This window comes from Canis lupus, chromosome 2 (assembly GCF_011100685.1).
Source record: "Canis lupus familiaris isolate Mischka breed German Shepherd chromosome 2, alternate assembly UU_Cfam_GSD_1.0, whole genome shotgun sequence".
Taxonomy (NCBI): Eukaryota; Metazoa; Chordata; class Mammalia; order Carnivora; family Canidae; genus Canis; species Canis lupus.
In genome coordinates, this window is record NC_049223.1 from 44,029,565 (window position 1) to 44,048,880 (window position 19,316).

At 39.7% G+C, this 19,316-nt stretch overlaps 2 long non-coding RNA genes across 7 annotated transcripts in view; one reads left to right on the forward strand and one right to left on the reverse strand.

The window, feature by feature from the left end:
* The window catches only part of LOC106557902, a 402,448-nt gene that overhangs the window by 370,596 nt on the left and 12,536 nt on the right, over window positions 1-19,316 (forward strand). For 4 of the 6 annotated variants that reach the window (XR_005355540.1, XR_005355539.1, XR_005355536.1 and 1 more), the window contains one exon: window positions 14,676-14,945. The exons of the other annotated variants lie outside the window; for them this stretch is intronic. This is a non-coding gene — a long non-coding RNA (uncharacterized LOC106557902). The remainder of the gene's footprint in view (window positions 1-14,675; window positions 14,946-19,316) is intronic. 6 annotated transcript variants of the gene reach the window in all.
* LOC111092281 lies at window positions 13,757-17,509 on the reverse strand. The gene is made up of 2 exons (XR_005355542.1): window positions 17,158-17,509; window positions 13,757-14,068 (listed from the first exon to the last, which is right to left on the reverse strand). It is a non-coding gene; the product is annotated as an uncharacterized LOC111092281 (long non-coding RNA).

Genomic DNA, 19,316 nt, shown 5'->3' on the forward strand with positions numbered 1-19,316 from the left:
TGCATGAATGAAACATAAAAATGGAGCAACCCATGTAATCTGTGCCCTGCAGGGTGGTGCCAAGGCATAACTCTCCAATAAGCTTCCTGATTCCGAGTACTTACTTGCCTGAATGTAGCTAAAACCTTCTGCTGAAATACTATTGCATTTGCTTTGAGGGAACTTTTCATGCAGAATGTGGTTCAAACACCTAAAAAAGTTCAGAAACCTGGAACTATATAAAGCTTACAGTACTGTCTATGCTTTGCTTTTTGTGACTGTTTGATAGTGTTGATACAGCAGAACTCAGTCTGAGACTTGCTATCATCGGTGGTAGCGAGGTTGTGGGGAGGAGACAAGACACTCACATACTTCTTACTATAGGACCTATGTACTAAAAAGAAACTAATAATTAGGATCAGCAAAATTGGCCAAGGTTAATTCATTGCACATATTCACTGACAGTTTCCCATAGTTACAAATCTACTAGTGTCCTTTGGACCACCTTTGTTATCCTCTTTTGATATTTAATTCTTATGAAAGATATAGCCCAGCATTCAGATAATGACTTCAAGCTTAGAAATCTTACATCACTGGAGATTTTCAGTAATGAAATGGATTCAATAAAACTTGAACTCTTCACCTGGGACTTTCCTTTGTCCCTAGTCATTGCCAAGAGTGGCACGTTGGCTCCAGGACTGACTCAGTGTCTCTGGAATTCCCTCCTTCATGCATTCCATGGGACCCTCCAGTTGGTGGTAGTTAGTACATGGTGCCAGGCATCTGTTGATTTCGCTTGGGTTTAATCTGAACCTTTGTTGTTTGACTGGGTTTTGTATTTCTGAGGGGATTATTAAATCATAAATCACCAGCTCTGCTGAGCAGTATGTGTGGGTGTTGGGAGAGAGAGTTTAATTTATTTTTACTATTGGAAATATAATTTTTAAAAAATCCTCAAAAATACATGTCATCTGGATTTTCAGAAGCAATTTTCTTGGAGAAGAAAAGATCTATGCGGTCCTCTCCTGCTATTTTTCCTTCATGCATCTCAACAAACAAGCAAACATGCAAACCAAGTGATAGGCCCATCACATTTCTCCTTGGTTGAGGTCAGACCTTTGATCTTCATTGATTTGTGCTTCAGTGAAGAAGTTGTAGCCTTGGCAGGCAGGGGTCACAAAAGAAATGAAACAGCTGAGTGTAAGAGGAGTAAACAACTCACTGAAGTGGATCTTCTTTTTACCTAATCTCTTCTGGTTCATCCTGATGAAAGAATGCAAGAGGGGAAAACTGCAAGGATGGAAACTCTAGGGAGGAGACTCCTCCTGGAGAGAAGAGTACATACAAAACCAAACTGTGACACGGGTTAGTCAAGGTGATAGTTGCTTATTTGTGCCATGTGAAGTCCTGTGAAGTCCTGAGTGTGTGTGTGAATATGCTAACGTGTGCCAAGCTCCCCAACGGTAAATGTGACCTGGTGAACACTAGTGCTAAATCAATCACCGCCATGCTTGTGGAGCTGAAGGGGAGGTGCGGAGACATGCGAGCCCATGTAGCAGTGGTAATGGCAAAGGTCAACCTAAGAGTTGACACTGTCAGATTAATTTACCAGTCATATTTTAGGTCGAGTATGGTACTTTAAGGGAGTTTTTTTAAGTTAAACATAATTCTCATATTTCTCAGGTCATGCCTTTGGAACAGATACCTGATTTCCTATTTATAGCAGTTTCTCTCTGTCCCTCCCATAAAAAGTGCCAAGGACACTGATCATTCATTGTTCAAAACTTTGTTCCTAGGTGACTGTTCATTTTTTTACATTATAAAATCTAAGGTAATAAATGTGTCCCTTCCTTTTTCCCACTTCTGAAGACGTTGGTGACTCAGTTTGTGAATCTTCATGGTTCATTTGCTTATTTATTTATTTATTTATTTATTTATTTATTTACTTATTTATATGTTTTTTTTTTCTCAGTCATTTAGTAAACATTTAAGGAGAACTTACAGAGCAATAAATATGAGCATAAATAAATGAAATGAACAGGGGGTAAAATAAAAATGAGCAGGGATTAAGAGACCTGGCAGTGATGTTTATTGATGCCTTCTGTAGCCCACCCTTCATTTAAAAACTTTTTTTCAAGATTAAAAACGTACAGAGATATAAAAGTCAAATCACTCTTCTAGGCTTATAATACAAAATATTAGCCCCTGTCTCACCCAGGCAACTTCAATTCTCATCCCTTAGAGGAAATCACCTTTTAATCCTTTTAGCTGTTTCTTCTGGGTATTTGCCTTCATTGTTTTATATAATGTGCTCTATTGCTGGCTTTTTAATTTGTTGATTTTTAGATATTGTCCCGAACAATGGAAGACAAGGATTTAGCCTCCTCAAGTACCTCCTCTCACCTCAAACACACACTTCTTTCTCTGTTTTTCTAATGTAATTTAAATAACAATTTTTGGTCATATTAATATTCTCTCTGCCTAGTGCTTTGTGTACATAAGCATTACTCACAGTTAAGCCGTGCAGGCACCTGGCCTTGTGTGGGGAATGGAAAGGACCCCAGGGTTTCACCAGTCCTTACGAAGACCTTCAGTGGCATTCTTGCTTTCATCCCACCAACACCCACTTCCAAAGTGCCTCCTGTCTCCCAACTCCGGAGCCTTTCTGAGATTCTGAAATGCAAATGAGCCTTCTCCCCTTCTCTGTGCCTTCATTCACCAGAGGGTTTCCATGTTTGACCATCTGCCAAATCAGATCACACATCAGTCCACGGCTTTCAGTACGGATGTGTGTTTTTCTATCTTATCTCTCTTCCCTTGTTTTCTTTGCCTTTATGGGTTTAAGAAGGTGTTTGCCTGTTTGTTTTTAATTTATTTACTGAAATCTTAATGTGTTCCCAGACTAAAGCATATCAATTTCAATGAGAAAACAAAGTCCCAAATAATCTTAAAATTCTAGCTGGTAATACTACACGTACCACTATTAACCTCATATTATAGATGAATAAAGCAAGGATGCGAGAAGTTAAGGAACTTGCCCAAGGTAGTGCAAATAGCAAGGGGTAATTGCACTTACCAATAGAAATCTTGCTCTTTCCAGAACACTGCCTTTTACTGCAAGACACAGTTCCTGTTTTAAGGAGTTGATAGTTTTTGTAGGGAGATGAGTGCAGACATCAGACTACAATCCACTAAATGTCAAGAACAAGAAGAATGGTCCAATGTGCACTGGGGATTTAGAGGAGGGAGAAATGTTTTCCTGCCCACTTCTTTGTGTCTAAATTCTACTTATACTGGAATGAAGTATATGCCTTTCGGTACCGCAGGAACATTTCTTCATACAGAAATCCTAATTTAATGGGATTTAACCTCTATCCTTTAGCCGCTTGGGATTCCATGAAGTCTGTGGAGTGGAGTGAACAGTTAATTTGTACATTCACATAACTATCCTTCAAGTGATATTGTAAAAAAAAAGAAAAGAAAAGAAGAAAAAGAAAAAAAAGGAAAGAAAGAGGCAGACTTTTGATTCACTAGATGTGTAAGAGTGTACTTGACATCAAGGGATTCAAGGGATAATTTTTGCCCGGGTTTATTTTTGCCTGTGATGATACACAGTCCTTGATCCTGTTAAATCTGAAGTGTGTATTTGTTTATGGGGGTCCCTAAATATGAAAAATGGTTTATAAATTTATGCGTATCTGCCTAGACCTGAATTACTCTTTTTTTTTCTTTTTGGCCAGTTAGGATGATTATCACTCAGGCTACATGTACTTGGTGGATGGAAAGCACTATTTATGTAGCCTCCCAGGAGGCTGAATCACATAGTGAGTTGGTGTACAGACTCTGGAGCCAATTGGGCTTGTTCTGTTCCAGGCTCTTCCAGTAGCTTCTCTGTGACCTCAGGACATTTCTCTCTCCCTGTCTCATATTTCTCACCTGTAAAATGGGGATAATCACAGAATCTATTCACAGTGTTGTTATAAGGATTGAGTTAATAGCTATAGTAAATGAGATGCACAAGGTGTACACTTCTGCAAAGAGAAGTGTCTGGAACATAGAAAAGACACCGTCATCAACAGTACACCTTCCAGGAAGATCATGAAGAAGCAATCCCTGGGGGCCACATATGCTTCAGGTGCTATCTTGTTTGTCATAGGGGAAGCTTCTTCAATCACATGTACATCATTTTATTTTGCAACCATCCATCGAGTATGTGGTATGTGCCAGACATGCTGCTGGTGCTCAGATCATAGAGACCCAAATCAGACATGCCCCCACCTGCATAGAATCCTCAGCAAAATGAGAGAGAGAGACAATCCCCAATCATCTAATTATACAAATAAATAGAGGACTGCACTTGTGGTAAGGCTAGCAAAGACAGGACTCCTTGTTACATTTCAATAGAGTCTCACACCTGAGACAGTAAAACTGTGTGTTTCTTGAAGAATCCAGGAAGTGCTCTGATGCCAAGGAAGGGAAGGGCTGCTCTGTGCAGAAACTGAGAACATCCTGAGAAACTAATTAAAACCTTCCTTTTTGATTACACCCTGGAGGATGGGAATAGCTTCCTCTCTTGCCTTGCCTTGACACAACTTGCTCAGGAGGAATGCAAAGGAGGGGTGGGATCTTCCCCAACCGGAGAGTGAAAGGAAGCAACATACCGATGCGATGACGCTGAAAGACATGCTGCAGCTGCTAATTCCACCTCCACCCTGTGGGACAACTGCTTAGCAGCAGTTCAAAGGCAAAGGCAGCTTACAGGAAAGAAGGGAAAAAAATCATTTAACGGCTTCCTTGTCTGGAGGTCTGGATAAGAGTGGAGCACATTTGAAAGTTGTATTTATGGCAGAAATATATGTGGCCTGACAGGCATCTGTGTCTGGGGTTCCCACAGCCCAGGTGTGCATTGATACAAGGAGCACTCGGTGTTTCGGGCTTTTGGCAAGGCACTTGAATACTGAGACCATTTGACTATAATACGTGTTCATCTCAAGCGCACTACCTAGGCCAACTTTATCCGAAGGCCGTAGCTAGGAATCATATCCAGGATTCCCTCTGCCGTTCATTACCAATGCTTGAAGGAGCAGTGTCCTCCTGTTGAACTTTTTAATTGTTAATGTCAGAAAAAGACATGCCCTTTCATATCATGTAGCATGTGAAGAGAAATTGAGCTGAAATGGAAGTGGGCACAGGATGTCATATACTGATGTCTTAGAAACAAAACTTCAGTATTTTTGCCTCCACCTGACCTATGCATGTTTGTATGTATCCTGCATCTACCTGCATCTCATTCATTTTCTCATCCACCAAACTTTTATATTTTGTGATTTCATGTGGTAGGTGGATGGCCCTTCATTCAGCATGTAAAACGAGTGATTATTTCCTGAGTACCTACTTTGAGTTAGGAATGTCCTTAAACCCATGAATATTCCAGTTGAGGAATAAAGACTGGTATGAAACACCTAATTATTACTATTACAATAGTAATAGTAATAGCAACTAAGATTAATTCATTGCTTATTGGTCCAAGTGATTTATATGTACTATTAATTTTAATCCCCATATTCCACCTGAGAAGTAAGGTAATACCATCACTCTTTCTATTTTGTAGATTAGGAAACTAATCCCAAAGGATTAAACATGGAAGAACTTTTCCCAAGGCTGCACAGATGGAAAAAGACCAGACTGGGATTTGAACCCATATGGTTTGAATCCTGTACTTTATGCCTAAATACACTCTCCTAAGGAAGAGAATTTAGCCTGGGAATTTTCCTTGGGAAAATTTATTAAAGTTTGGAACAGTATGCTTATAAATACATATTACATATGGATAATTTATTTATGTGCTCCTTTAATAAAATAAATGAGGACAGATATTTTTCTCCTTAAGAAGTAAGATAGATTGAGAGTAAAAATAAAATGTCTCTAAATGTAATGTAATGGGATCACAGGGGGAGATATTAGGAAAAAACTAGCAATAGTGTGGAGTTTAGTTTGCAGTAATGTACCAAGGTTGGTTTCAATGACACTTGTACCACGAATGAAAGCTGGTAACAGGGGAAAATGGGTGAAGGGTACTTAGGGTCTCTCTGTACTCTCTTTGCAGCTTTTCTCAAAATCTGAAAGTATTCAAAAATAAGTTTACTTAATCAAAAAATAAAATAGGGGGCAGCCCAGGTGACTCAGTGGTTTAGCGCCTGCCTTCAGCCCAGGGCATGGTCCTGGAGACCCCAGATCGAGTCCCACGTCAAGCTCCCTGCATGGAGCCTGCTTCTCCCTCTGCTCAAGTCTCTGCTTCTCTGTGTGTCTGTCATGAATAAATAAATAAATAAAATTAAAAAAAATAATAGGGGTGCCTGGGTGGTTTAGTTGATTGAGCATCTGACTCTTGATCCTGGCTCAGGTCACGATCTCAGGATCCCACATCAGGCTCCATGCTCAGCATGGAATCTGCTTGAAATTCTCTGTCTCCCTCGGCCCTTTCCCTTGCTCATGTTCTCTCTCTTTGTCTCAAATGAACAAATAAATCTTTAAAAATAAAACAGTATAAAATAAAATAAAACAAAATATGTATTAGTCTGGCCAACACCCACTAAACCTTTATTAGTCTAATAAACTCTTTATTAGAACTAATCAGTTTTCTAGGATAGAGGTGCCTCCTTGACATCCTCCCTCCACTACTTAGGCAGCATGGTGTCTTCAGCTGTGCTCAGAGCATCTGTGTGCATTTGTTTCCAGGCCAGGCCAGGCCAGGCCAGGCATGCTCTACATTCGTGCCTGCCATCCTCTCTAAGCTAGATGTCCATGTCTCAGCATCAGCTCCTTGTCTTTTTTCTTCTTAGTCACTGGGGCCTTACATTCTTATCTGATTCCATCCAACGAAGTCATATCTTAACAACTTTGTTGGGTCTTCATGTGTCAGGTTCTAAATCAAGTACTGATACCTGGGGCCTCAGCTTTGGTCTTCCCTAGCAGGGTTCTCGTTCCAGGTTTGTGGAAGCTGGCAGTCTGAAGCCTGGGAGACCTGAGCAGTGAGTGACTCTTGGGGAAGATGGGCACCCGCAGAGGCTTGTCTGGCCCACACATGCAGCATACAGTTTGTTTGTTTGTTTTTTCATATTTTATTATTGTTATATGGGGTTTGAGCACTCCCAATCTGCCATGCTGCAAATAGCATCTCGTGGAAGAGGGTATAGCCAGCTGGCCGAGGAACCAATATAATAAACATCAATTCAGTTCAGAAAGTACAAAAGAGTGAGAATAACTTTGAGCAAGGCTATAAGGGTTACCTTCTTAAAGTCCCCATGCTTCTGCCTCTTAAATATTTCTCAAATGTATTCTCTCCTGTATCAGAGTCCAACCACAAAAAGAAAAACTTCAGATATTTAAAAGAGAGAGTTTTATACAAGGGATCAGTTACACAGGTGATGGAAGAGATGAGAAGCCAAATGAGACAACGCAGCAACTCCGATGTTAGCAATAGCAGGAAGCCACAATCAACCCTGGGCGGGAGGGACAAAAGGAGGAAGTGGGGTTCCCAGAGCCCTGGGTGGGTGGGATCTTTGGGCAGAAGCCAGAACAGTGGCATGTGTGCACGTGCCAAGGAGGAGAGGCAACAGAGAGAGAGGGTGAAACACACTGGATTTTTCTATCTTCCTATTTTCCAGTCTCCTGCTGGTAACTACTGGCCCAAACTAATTAGGAACTGGGCGAAAGGGAAGCCCAGTAAATGTAGCCCAGAGAAGTCAGCCGTCCTTCCACCCAGTACAGAGACACTGCCGAGATCAAGGACCCTCCATCACAGCCTGGCACCATTACAGGATCTTTTTAACCATTCCCTTGACTGCAGTCTGTCTCCCTGCAATTCATCCTCTACTTGAACTAGCAATGTTGGTGAATTATATATATATATGTCAAGTCCCCATTTAAACCCTTAGATGACTTCTTGCTGACTGTAGGCTAAGCCCAAGCTTAGGATGAGGCATTGTCTGGCTCCTTGGCACCCCCTTTCCAGCCTCATTTCCCACAGCTCAGCACATGACACAACCTCATTGCTGGCGACACAGAGTGGTGTTGGCTGCTTGAGTGCTGGTTGCTTTGTGGACCTTCGGAGAGGTTCCCTGGCCTGGAATCAGGGTTGTCATGGAGAGAATGGCAGGAACAGCAGTCCTAGGTGACACTGTTAAGTGGCTTCTGGAGCACATGAGGCAGCTTGGAGCATGGAAAAAGACTCCAAGTGAGAGCACATGAGGGTGTGTAAGGCTTTAGTGGCTTTAGAGGCTCCTGGGAAACAAATGAGAGGAGAAGCTGAAGAGCCTTGAGGGGTGTCAGCTAATGGGAGCATGAGTCAGTGAGATTTGAGTGATTCTTGATGAAATCCTTCTGATGGGTTAAGTTGGAGGAAATTGAGTTTATGTTTGCTTGAGAATAGATTGAATGTCTGAAAATGTTGCTCAGGCTATTACTACTAAAGTTCATCTGTCATCAGAAGATCTCTAGCAAAATGAATGAAGACGAGGGGCTCATTTCTGATAGGCACTTTAGGCTATTTATCTGTCATGGGTGCTCAATAAAAAAAAAGAAATTAACATACAGGAGCCTAGTAGGGAGTGACTGAGCTCTAGAAGATGTGCAGAAGACAGAAGGTAGCAAGTATGGGTTTGGGACTTCAGAGAAAGTTTCAGTGAAGTTTCTCTAACTTCTAGATGCTTAAAAATATCTAGTTTATGCCATACATACCTATAGCCATTTGGCATTTCCCTCTAGTCTTGCTGTGATGTGAACCTCTCTTATCGTGCAATTAAAAGGTGATGCTACCCTTTATCATCAAGGGTAACCAAACATTTATTGAGTAACACAATGTGCCAAGCATGGAACTGGGCAGGTTACATAATATATTTTATTTTGTCATAATTTTCCCATTACAGATGAAGGAAATGAGGCTCAGGGAGGCTAAGAGACTTGCCCATGGCTGCATATCAAGTGCAGGCATTTATATTTAAATACAGGTCTCCATCTACTTTGCCACAGTTTTCACCTGTCACTAAGCAACCCTCATGATGAGTGCAAGTAAGAATAACTTAGTATTCAGCTTTCTCACCAGGAAAGTTAAAATAACACTTGGATGTATTTCCAAAGAGAATCACTCTAAAATCCTATATACAGGTTTCTAAAAAATGTGGAATTCCTTTCAAAAGTTTATTTTCTTATTGAGTTATAAGGACCCTTGACCCTACATCTCTCAAAATTCAGGAAAAATCGTGGCATCCTTGATCTCCTCAGTCTTTGAACTAATATATTTATTATCTTATCATTTTGAGTCTTTGAGTTGTATGTTGGGAGCAGTCCTCAGCAGATGTGGGGATGGAGATAAGTGTTTGGGGCATTTGTCAGGAAGTGCTCTTGGGAACCAGCCCTGTGGAAGACAGGGCCAGGAAGCAGAATTTGACTGAGAAAAAAAGTTGATCTGTGATTTAATATGATTAAGGGTCTAGCAAGCTCACTGGCAGCTCTGGAGCTGTGATGGTGCTCTATTATTCTAAGTTGGGTAAATGGGGCTCGCCATGTTGATCAGTTCCTGAGTGTGAAAGACCCGTTACCAGAAGGAGGCATAGTCTCATGTGAAGTTTTTTTCTTCAGGTCAGGGAATCCCAAAGCAAGACTTTCAGCTGAGGGCTGTTTCCTGGTACCACTCTCAGTAGCTGGGAAAATATGTCCTTCATTCCTGAAGGGGCATCTGGGCAGTACCTCACAACATGCAGCACAATGACAAATGTAATTCTTTTTTTTTTTTTTAAGATTTTCTTTATTTATTCATGAGAGACACACAGAGAGAGGCAGAGACATAGGCAGAGGGAGAAACAGGTTCCCAATAGGGAGCCTGATGTGGGACTTGATCCTGGGATCCCAGGACCACGACCTGATCCGAAGGTAGCCAGTCAACCACTGAGCCACCTAGGCGCCCTGACAAATGTAATTCTTCATAAATCTGTGTATATACAATAACCATATATATGTATTGAATATAGAAGACATGGTAAAATATATAAATATATAATATATAACTAAATACTTCATATAATTATAAAATATATATTTATTGTACAAATTATAAAGCCTTTAACTACCTGGATTAGGATGAAAGCTTGTCTTCAAAGAATTAATACATTTGGCGATAAATATAGTGCCTACAGATGGAAAATGCAGGGTACCCTTCTCTGGTTCAAAAGGGAGCAGAAATGCATGATTTCTTGAGACTCTCATGTTCTTACCACCACACGGTATATTATTACTGCACCAATAATAAGAATGCTATAGTCTGTCAAGTGATGTATACTACATACGGAGAATGGTGCTAGGCTTATTGGCTTTGTTTTTACACATTTGCTTCTTTTGAAGACCAGTACATGTAAGTGGAAACAAACAAACAAACAAACAAAAGAATCATTATATAGTCAAAATTTTTTTAAAAGATAGCATGAGGGCACTTGGGTGGCTCATTCAGTTAGGGTTGGGCATCCAGCTCTTGGGTTCAGCCCAGGTCATTATCTCAGAGTCGTGGGATAGAGCCCCACCTCAGGCTCCACCCTGAGTGTGAAGTCTGCTTGTCCCTCTCCCTCTGCTCCTCCCCTTGTGCTCTCTCTCTCAAATAAATAAATAGGTAAAATCTTTTAAAAAATATAGAAGATAAATATGAATTCCTCAGAAATTGCATTGGCTCTGCCTCTATTTACTTAGTCAACTTCTTCCTATTTCAGCTATTCCCATCAACTAATGGTTCTATTAGAAGTCTGAGAAGGCAGATCTCTAACCACAGTCAATAAATGCAGAGAATCCTCAAACATCCAAGGCAAAAAAGAGAGGCCTAATATATTCTTCCATTTGAGGTTTAGTAGCTTGTGAGGCTGCCATACTGTCTTCTTCCCTCTGCCCATCCCTGCCACTGACTCAGCAGGCTGAATCAAGAGTACTTAGGATCTCTGTGGTTCCTTGAAGCACAGTCCCTAATAGCGGATGCCTGAAGGGTATGTGTAACTTGCTCACAATGATTGAAAGGGCAAGTGGCTTCAGTTTGTTCAAGTAGAGCTGCATTGTATGGAGTGCTTGCCTAGAATGAGCTGAACTGTGTGTTGAATTAGGACATATGGCTGCCCAAGGCAACCTGGAAAATGTTGGCCCTCCTAAAATGACAGTCACCTTTGTTGTTGACATTTTTCTTCCATTAGTTGTTTCCTGTCCTTTTGGATAACGAGTTAGGTCTCATTTAGCTATTATCTATCTAGGAAGTCTTAGTCACGCCTAAAAGATGTGGATGAGACAAATATGTTTTTTAAAAAATTTTATTTTGTCCATTAATTCAGTCATTTGTTCATTTGTTCATTCATTTATAGGTAAGTAACTGTTTTGTTTTGTGGCCAGATACTGCAGTTAATTGCTGTAAGGCTGAAGTACAGAACTGGTGTCATACACACTGAATATTGTTTGAGAATTTAGATCTGGATATTTAGGATAACAGAATTCCAATTAGTCTGATATTATTATTATTATCTCAAAGATTTTATTTATTAGAGAGAGAGAGAGAGAGAGAGAGAGAGATCATGAGCAGGGGGAGGGGGCAGAGGGAGAAGCAGACTCCATGCTGAGCAGGGAGCCCGACTTGGGACTTGATCCTAGGACCCTGGAATCATGACCTGAGCTGAAGGCAGACGTCCAACTGACTGAGCCACCTAGGCACCCCTAGTCTGATTATTATTGCAATTGAATTTGAGACAACTGGCTTTTCTTATATTTATTTGTTTTTTTCTGAATAATGTCATAATTCAGAAGTCTGACTGTTTCTTATTTATCCTCTGTAAAGCCATCACTAGGGTAAGGGCTCTAATTCATTTCCTTTTGATGTGTTTTAACCTTTGTGAAACCTCACCTCATCTTTTTTTTAATTCCTTTAATTCTAATTGCAATTTTATTCCAATTTTATTATTTATATCATTGTTACATACCAGGAGCAGACTTTACCTTGACCCCCCCCTCAAATTTTGTCAGGGCATCTTGTTTTCTAGCAGCTCACTTCTGAGAGTCAATAGATTCAGTTCTCTTGTTGTCCTGTTTTGTGGCTATGGGCCAGTCAAACTCCGTGAACCTCAACTTCTCCATTTGCAAAATGGGATAATAATACTTTCCTCCCACACACTGTGAGTGTTGTGAGAATTAGAAAGATAATGTTTGCAAAGTGTTTTGTGAAAGCATGGAGCCTTTCATCTAAGGAAGGAGCTCAGAGTGTTATTATTTTTGTTGTTACTGACGGTCATGTTCCCACATGGCTTTATTTTTATGGTGTACTTAAGTGCAGTAGGGTTGAATTACAGAAATGAGAGATGGTAAAGATTTAGCAGGTCATCTAGTTCAAATGTATTGTGGAATTCTTCCCCTGCAACATGCTGCCTGTACTTTACTCCTTCTATTTTTAAATGCAAAAGCATCAAACATTTCATGGTCCATTTCTTCCTGCTGACAGCAGAACTCTTCTAAAGAACAATTTCAATGGCAACTTTTGATCTAAGTATTTTCTTAATGACCCAATTGGAATAACTCTTTGAGTCTCTGCCAGGAGGGTATTCTTGCCTGGTGTGAGGGTTACAATTATTTTCAGGGCCTTTTTACTACTTTCCTGGGGAAATGGAGTCACAATCCATTAGCTCTCCTTCTGATGATGTTCTTTACAATGTTCATCCCAAATGTCCAATTTAGGAATTTCCTAACCATTGGTTCATGGAGCAGACCAAATCTTGTTCAGAGATAACTCATTTCAAACACAGTTAAACGGCTTTAAATTCAATTCCAGAAGACTAATTTGAAAGAATGTGCTAACTTCAGTCTTGTGAACTGTACATATTTTGCTTTTGGCAAGTCCATAATCTATCACTGAAAATAGATTCTAACACATGATAGTACATAAATATTTAATGAATGGATAAATGGATAATTCCTATTATCACATATATAATTCATTGTTACTTAATTCAGTGAGATAATCATATTTTTTGTCTTTTTAGGTTTATATATTAATACACATAGATATTACATACTATATAAGATACATAGTTATAAATGTATTATATGGAAGTATCACTACTTACAATATAATTACAGCTAATATCTTGACAAAGGGACCGTCTACAATATATAGACTTTCAAAAAATTTGGAGCATTTACTATGTATGAGGAGCTGAGAATATATTGGTAAGCTGAACAAACATATTTCTCTTCTTATAGTACTTACTGACTACATCAGGCAATGGACACTGGTTCTGAAGGTACAATGATTTCTTTCTCCCTCCAGCAATTGGTTTTCCATCCTTTTGCTATAGAGAATGGAATCTAAGGTTAAATCAATACCCCAAGGTATTTCTTTCCTTCTCTTCCATTTTATGGTATTTTAATTAATTATTCTCCACTAAACTAATTCATTGATTAAAATTAAGCTTTTACTTTATGTGCTAATGATTATTGTTTTGAATGCACTTGTGGTGCCCAACAGAATCAGGTTCAGAGCAGAACTTCTTTATAAGTGAAAAGATTAAAAAAAGAAAGAAAATATTTTGTTTTTCATTGATCTCTAAATTTTCTAAATCCAAGGATTTAAACAATAATTAGGCTTCCTTAATAAAGAATAGGATGTGATTTTTAAGAGAGAACTCCATTCCAATTTCAAGCAGTCAACAAAAAAAATAAAAACAATAAAAATAATGAAGCTCTCTCTTTTGAGGTACATGGGAAATTAGGAAACATAACTTTATTCAAAATCATTCAAGTTATTATCTATTGAAATCAGGAAGCTTGTGACATTTGAAATCTTTTCACATGGCGTATTTCCAGGTAGTGAAATCATTGGTGGTCAACTTTTTAGATGCTTTCCTCTTTAATTCCTGTGCCTTCAACCTGGTAGTAGCTGGATCCTGAGATAGGTGAGGATAATTAGCTTGCTGAGTCAGTGGGAAGGAGCCCTGTAATACTGAATAATTGTTTCTTTGATGTGTGGTGTGGTTAACATGCTTAAGATTCTTAACTCAGGACCATCTGGGTGTCAGATCTGGGAAGAGGAAGTAAAATCAGTTTTATACACTGTGTAAAACATTAAATAGCAAATCTCAGAGTCTAGACTTTGCCATTCTTTTTCTTCACCTTTTTGGCTTTTTAAATACTTTACACCAATTAGTTTAAGCACTTATCAAACATGTCAAATGAAATGATATCACTATAAGTCTGTGAATTACCTTACCTGCTGTGATCCTCATTCCAGATAACTTGGAACAAAAATTTGGACAAAAATATAAAGGCACAGTGACACTACCATTTTGGAAAGTAAATGTATTTTAGTGTCCTTAGACTTCATAACACTAATGGGTCAGTAATGGGTTTAGTTTACTGGATACCAAATATTCCCTGATACTGGTCTCATCATGCTTTCATTTCTATGACATGAGATATTCCTGGTAGGCCAAGCCCAGGGGCTTACCAAGGAGAATGTAGAACCTGGGGTTGAAAGTCATTCATTTTGATCCTCTCTGTAATCACAGATTTATTACCATGAACTTTGGAAAATCATTACCTCTTTATATATCTCAGCAGTTCAAAATTGGGAGAGTTTGCTTGGGCCTTTGAGAATCTAACCCTTCGAGTCTCTTTTCTGTCCTTAGCTGCCGTCTTCCAGGTTCTGATGCCTCCGATGCTTAAGAGAACAGCAACAAGCTGGGATTTGGAGAGACTGTGAGGGTCCCTGCTTTTTGAGCCTTATTTGTGGTTCAGGCCCAGACTGATAAGAGGAAGTACAAGTTGCAGTGAGATGCAGTGGGCAGGAATGGATTCATACCATCAGATGGAAATGACAAAACATCCTGCAGAAACTGTCATCATCACATGGGTTTGGGGCCTCATATAAGTATAATTAGCTAGGATTCCAATTCAAGGTAAGGCAAGTTTTTCTCTTCCATTTCTACCACTGGACACCATAAATTTTGTTTTTTATGAAAATCAGCAGTAGCTTTATTTGCCTTTTCCTCAAGACAGCTGAATGGTATTTCCTTGTCTCCCTCTAGGACTTAACACTGTTTGCAAAGGCTGGGTGAAGTTGACTTGCGTGAAAAGAGGTTTCCATATTGCATCCTTATTGGGAGGAACTCAGCAGGTGGAGAGATGAACAGCAGTCGTTGTCTTCCATAGGCAGGGCTCACTCTCCTGAGTTGACTAATGTTTACCTAAGCCTCTCTCTACCTCTTCTTCTTCTCTCAGAGTTTTTTTTTTTTTTTTTGTCCCACCTGGATGCTTCACCTACACTTAGCTTCCTTGGAATTGTTCTTGGCTCACTTTGTGCATTTTTAATTTCCATGGTTATTGTATTTCTTAACTTGAATGCTTCTCTTTGTTCTATAATGTTCAGCACTGCTTTCCTGCTGTCCCCCAGGATGCCCTTTGCTGTTTGTGTGCTTCCCACCTACACAGATATGCAACAAGTTTCTTTAGCTAATCTCTTGTTTTATCTGGCCTTTTATATTTCCCTAACATGTTGTCTAGTTCAGTCTTATTTGATTTATCATCAACACAGCAACTCCACCATAACCGCATCTTTCCATTTGCTTCTGTAGATGTGAATGTCCTTCAGAGAAACTGATTTTTATTCCCAATAAAGAAACAATTTCTGAAGACTTTTGTGAAAGGATCTTAGAACATCTCACAAACAATATCACTTTCATCTTTCATGTTATCTCTATTAAAAAAACATAGATAGAAAACAAGCATTCAATTTTGAGATAAAAAATTGTAGTAAAGGCCAATGGCTTACAGCCAGTGAGTAGACAGGAATCTGGAGAGCTAGTTTAAATCTTATCTTAAAACAGAGTATAATTTGTCTTCCTCTTCTTCACTCTTCTATCTTTTGGAGGAACTATTCCTATAACACAATTGCATTGTTTTGACTCACTTCAACAATACGTATATGGTGCTTAATATATGAAAGTCACTCTAAGTCTCATATAAGAAAGACATAGAAGAATGGTCCTTATCTTTGAAGAAGTGAAGAGATGGTCATGGATAGGCAGTATCCATTAAGTGCTAAGACAAAAGAAAAAAAAACAACTGTCTTGAGCAACAGATACACTAGATGGTTGATTGAATTGGTGAAGAGTACTTTGTGCAGGAGGCAGCCCTGCAGTAGAATCATATGAAAAGAAGATGGGCAGAAATGGGATTATTGCCTCTAAAGAAAAAGCTCTGAGCCATATTCTCTCAATCCCTGGCCCACCACTTGAATGTCCCTATTAAGCACTAATATAGCGTCTATATCCTATCTTGCAAATTGAGGATATGTCTTTTGGTAGGAGCCACCTGAGTTTGGATAGGTGTGCATTATATAATAGAAAATAATTATAATTTCAGCTTTCAAAGAAATGAGTTTAAAGATGATCTTAGCAAAATGAGAGAAACTCCATTGGCTGAGAAATTTTGATGAAAATAATGAGTGAAAATGATAAAATTTAGGAAAACATTTTCCAGGTTCTAAGTTGTGTGTGCACTTCACTGAAAGGCATATTGTAAAAATTATTCACAATGCTTTATTTCCCAATCTTGTGATTAGTCTCCTGAGACAGTCATATGGGCTCACTTCCTCTAAATCAAGTATTAGAGAAGGCTGTTGCAGGCAGACCACCTTGAGGTGATAAATGTTTTTCTCAGGAGACAGTCACATGTGCCAGGTCTGCTGGGAGGAAATGAATGAATTGCCTATTGTGCCTTAAAACTCAGACGAGAAATTTTAAAGGTGAATTTCCAAAGTGTTAAGGCTCAGAGTAATTACCGGAGTGTGGTGGCTAGCCTGGAGGGCCCGCCCTTCCTAGAATCAGCAAACTCTTCCCCTGTAGAAAATTACATAAACATTTGAAGATTTCCTTCTGCCCTCAGAATTCTATTTGTCTGCCAAGGTTATGGTCATTTGGGCTGGAAATTTGGCCATTTGTGATCTCTATTAAGGCACTGGTGGCTGCACTCTTTCCTGCACTTGCTTATTCATGATCTTGTGATTCCCTGAGTCTCTGGGGCCTCTTGGGTCAATTGCTGCCTCTGAGAGCTATGAGCAGGGAGGAAAGAACATATTTATGTCATTTCTATCTAAATAGCAGGACTTACTTCGGAGCTGACCCAGAGGAACCTCTTCTCTATACCAAGTAAAAGCCTCTTGCCAAATCTTGTTTTGGCAGAAACCCAGAGACTTGGGTGGTAGGGCAGCCTTCTTCATGAGAGCAATCAATAGATCTACAAAACATACAAGGTTGGTCACATGGCCATTTTTTCTCTTTTCTGTTACCTCCATGCCACTCCTCATCCCCTACATATCGATAGAACTTCTAAGTAGAGGAACAAAGCTTGGGTAGCTTCACTCCCTCTTTGTTTCCATTAAATAATTCTGTTCTTGACGCCTTAATACCCTACTACAATACTACTTTCAGAAATAAAAAGTATTCCAATAAAAAAAGTATTTTTCCCCTCTATTCAAATGACTTATAATTTGTTTATTTTTCTAGATGTTCTCATCCATTGTTGAGTGTGTTATGTAGAGAAATTCCGAAATGGAGTTTTGAGGGTAGAGTAATTATTATGGAGTGTCCTTGGGACCAGCATTCTGGTGGGCTGGCAAAAACAACAGGATTGAAAAGGAGGATATGTTGAGCTAAGACACACACCCAAGCCTCAGTCAATTCTACAGGGATCTCCAGAACTAGAATGGCCCCTCAGGGTTACTCTGGGTTGGGCCAAGATGGCAGATCTCTATATTCTTACGTCAATTAATCATCAGATATGGGCCTCCTTAGCAAGGGCATCCCATAGACAAGAGGGCTCTCCAAAGCTGAGGCAATCCTGAGGGGCTGACAGCTGATAGATGTCTGCTGGCAACGTTCCAAGTAGCTGGAATAGGAAGGAACGAGATCTGGGTGGTGCACAATGTCTGCCAGAACCTGCCCCTTGCTCCATTGAGATGCAAATTTCAATACATCTAGGAAGCAGCTCTTTAGGATTCTGTTGACTTCTCTCCCTGGGTTAAATTATAAACAGCACGTTAGTGAGACACACTATAGCCCAATGCTATAGGTGGCCTTAGGCTGACCACTTATACTTATGGCCTCCTGCCTTCACTATTGATTCTCTATATATTCTCACCTTGCATTTCTGTTGGTCTCAGTTGCTTACCTGATGGCATGACCCATCCCATACCCTTTGCCTTAAGTAGTCTCAGCCCCTGGTCACAGTGTCCTTCTCAAACCAGAATTTCTGCACTTGCCCATTTGTCATCATACTTAGGCAAGGGAGGACTAAGAGGTGCCCAAGTGGATCACTAAGTAGATAGCAGCCCTACTACCTAATGATAGGTCAATTACTCTGCCAAAACTATTACTGCTCCTATTGCCACCTGGTCCCTGGGCACATGGAGCCTGAATACCCAGTCTACAGTCAGAGTTTATGATACATTGGGATTACACTGTATTCATTAGCCAAAGTGTTTTCCCTTTGAGAACCAGGGTGCTTATGTACATAGAACTCAGAATTGCAGAAAAAGGATGCACACATGATTCAAACAGGTCACTGGTAAAGATGAGAGATGGAGCCACTTTTGTTCCTACTTCTTAGTACCTAGAACCATGTATTTATCCTTTTGGGAATATGACCTATATGAAGGCCTTTCGTTCAAAGAGTCTACTAGCCTTAGAGGATGATACTCCATCCTAGTAAGTCATTGGTGAAATTCCAAAGCTGGAATTTCAGCTGTGCCTTTGGAAGGATATTCCAATGTTCTATTTCCATGGTTGTTTAGTACCTCTTCTGTGTTGAATGCTGTCTGGTGGGCTTGATCATATGATACAAAGAATTTTATAATTTGTGTCCACTTCCATATGTTCATGTACATACATATACCCTGGATTTCCTTGTCTCTGGTTTTCTCATATTTCTTCTTTCCAGACTCTGATCAGCCTGCCAAGCCAACTGTCACTGTCCATGAATCTATCTATCTGTCTGTCTGTCTATCTATATTCCCATTTTGCATCACTTCTCTTTCTACCTAAAGTAGATGGCCAGGTGCATATAAGTGACTTTGTGCTATCTCTTGGAGTCCTTGTTAGGATTCTAAATCCTGTATGCTGGGAAAGTATACTATCTTTCTTTTCTTATAGACCCCCTATGGCCTTGGCTTGGTTATGCTGGAAGTTAACCATAGCTATATAGACAAGTGGCCAGAATTGGAGATAGGGGTATATCCTGAGAGAAGCAGGATATATCTTGCAGAGGGAAGC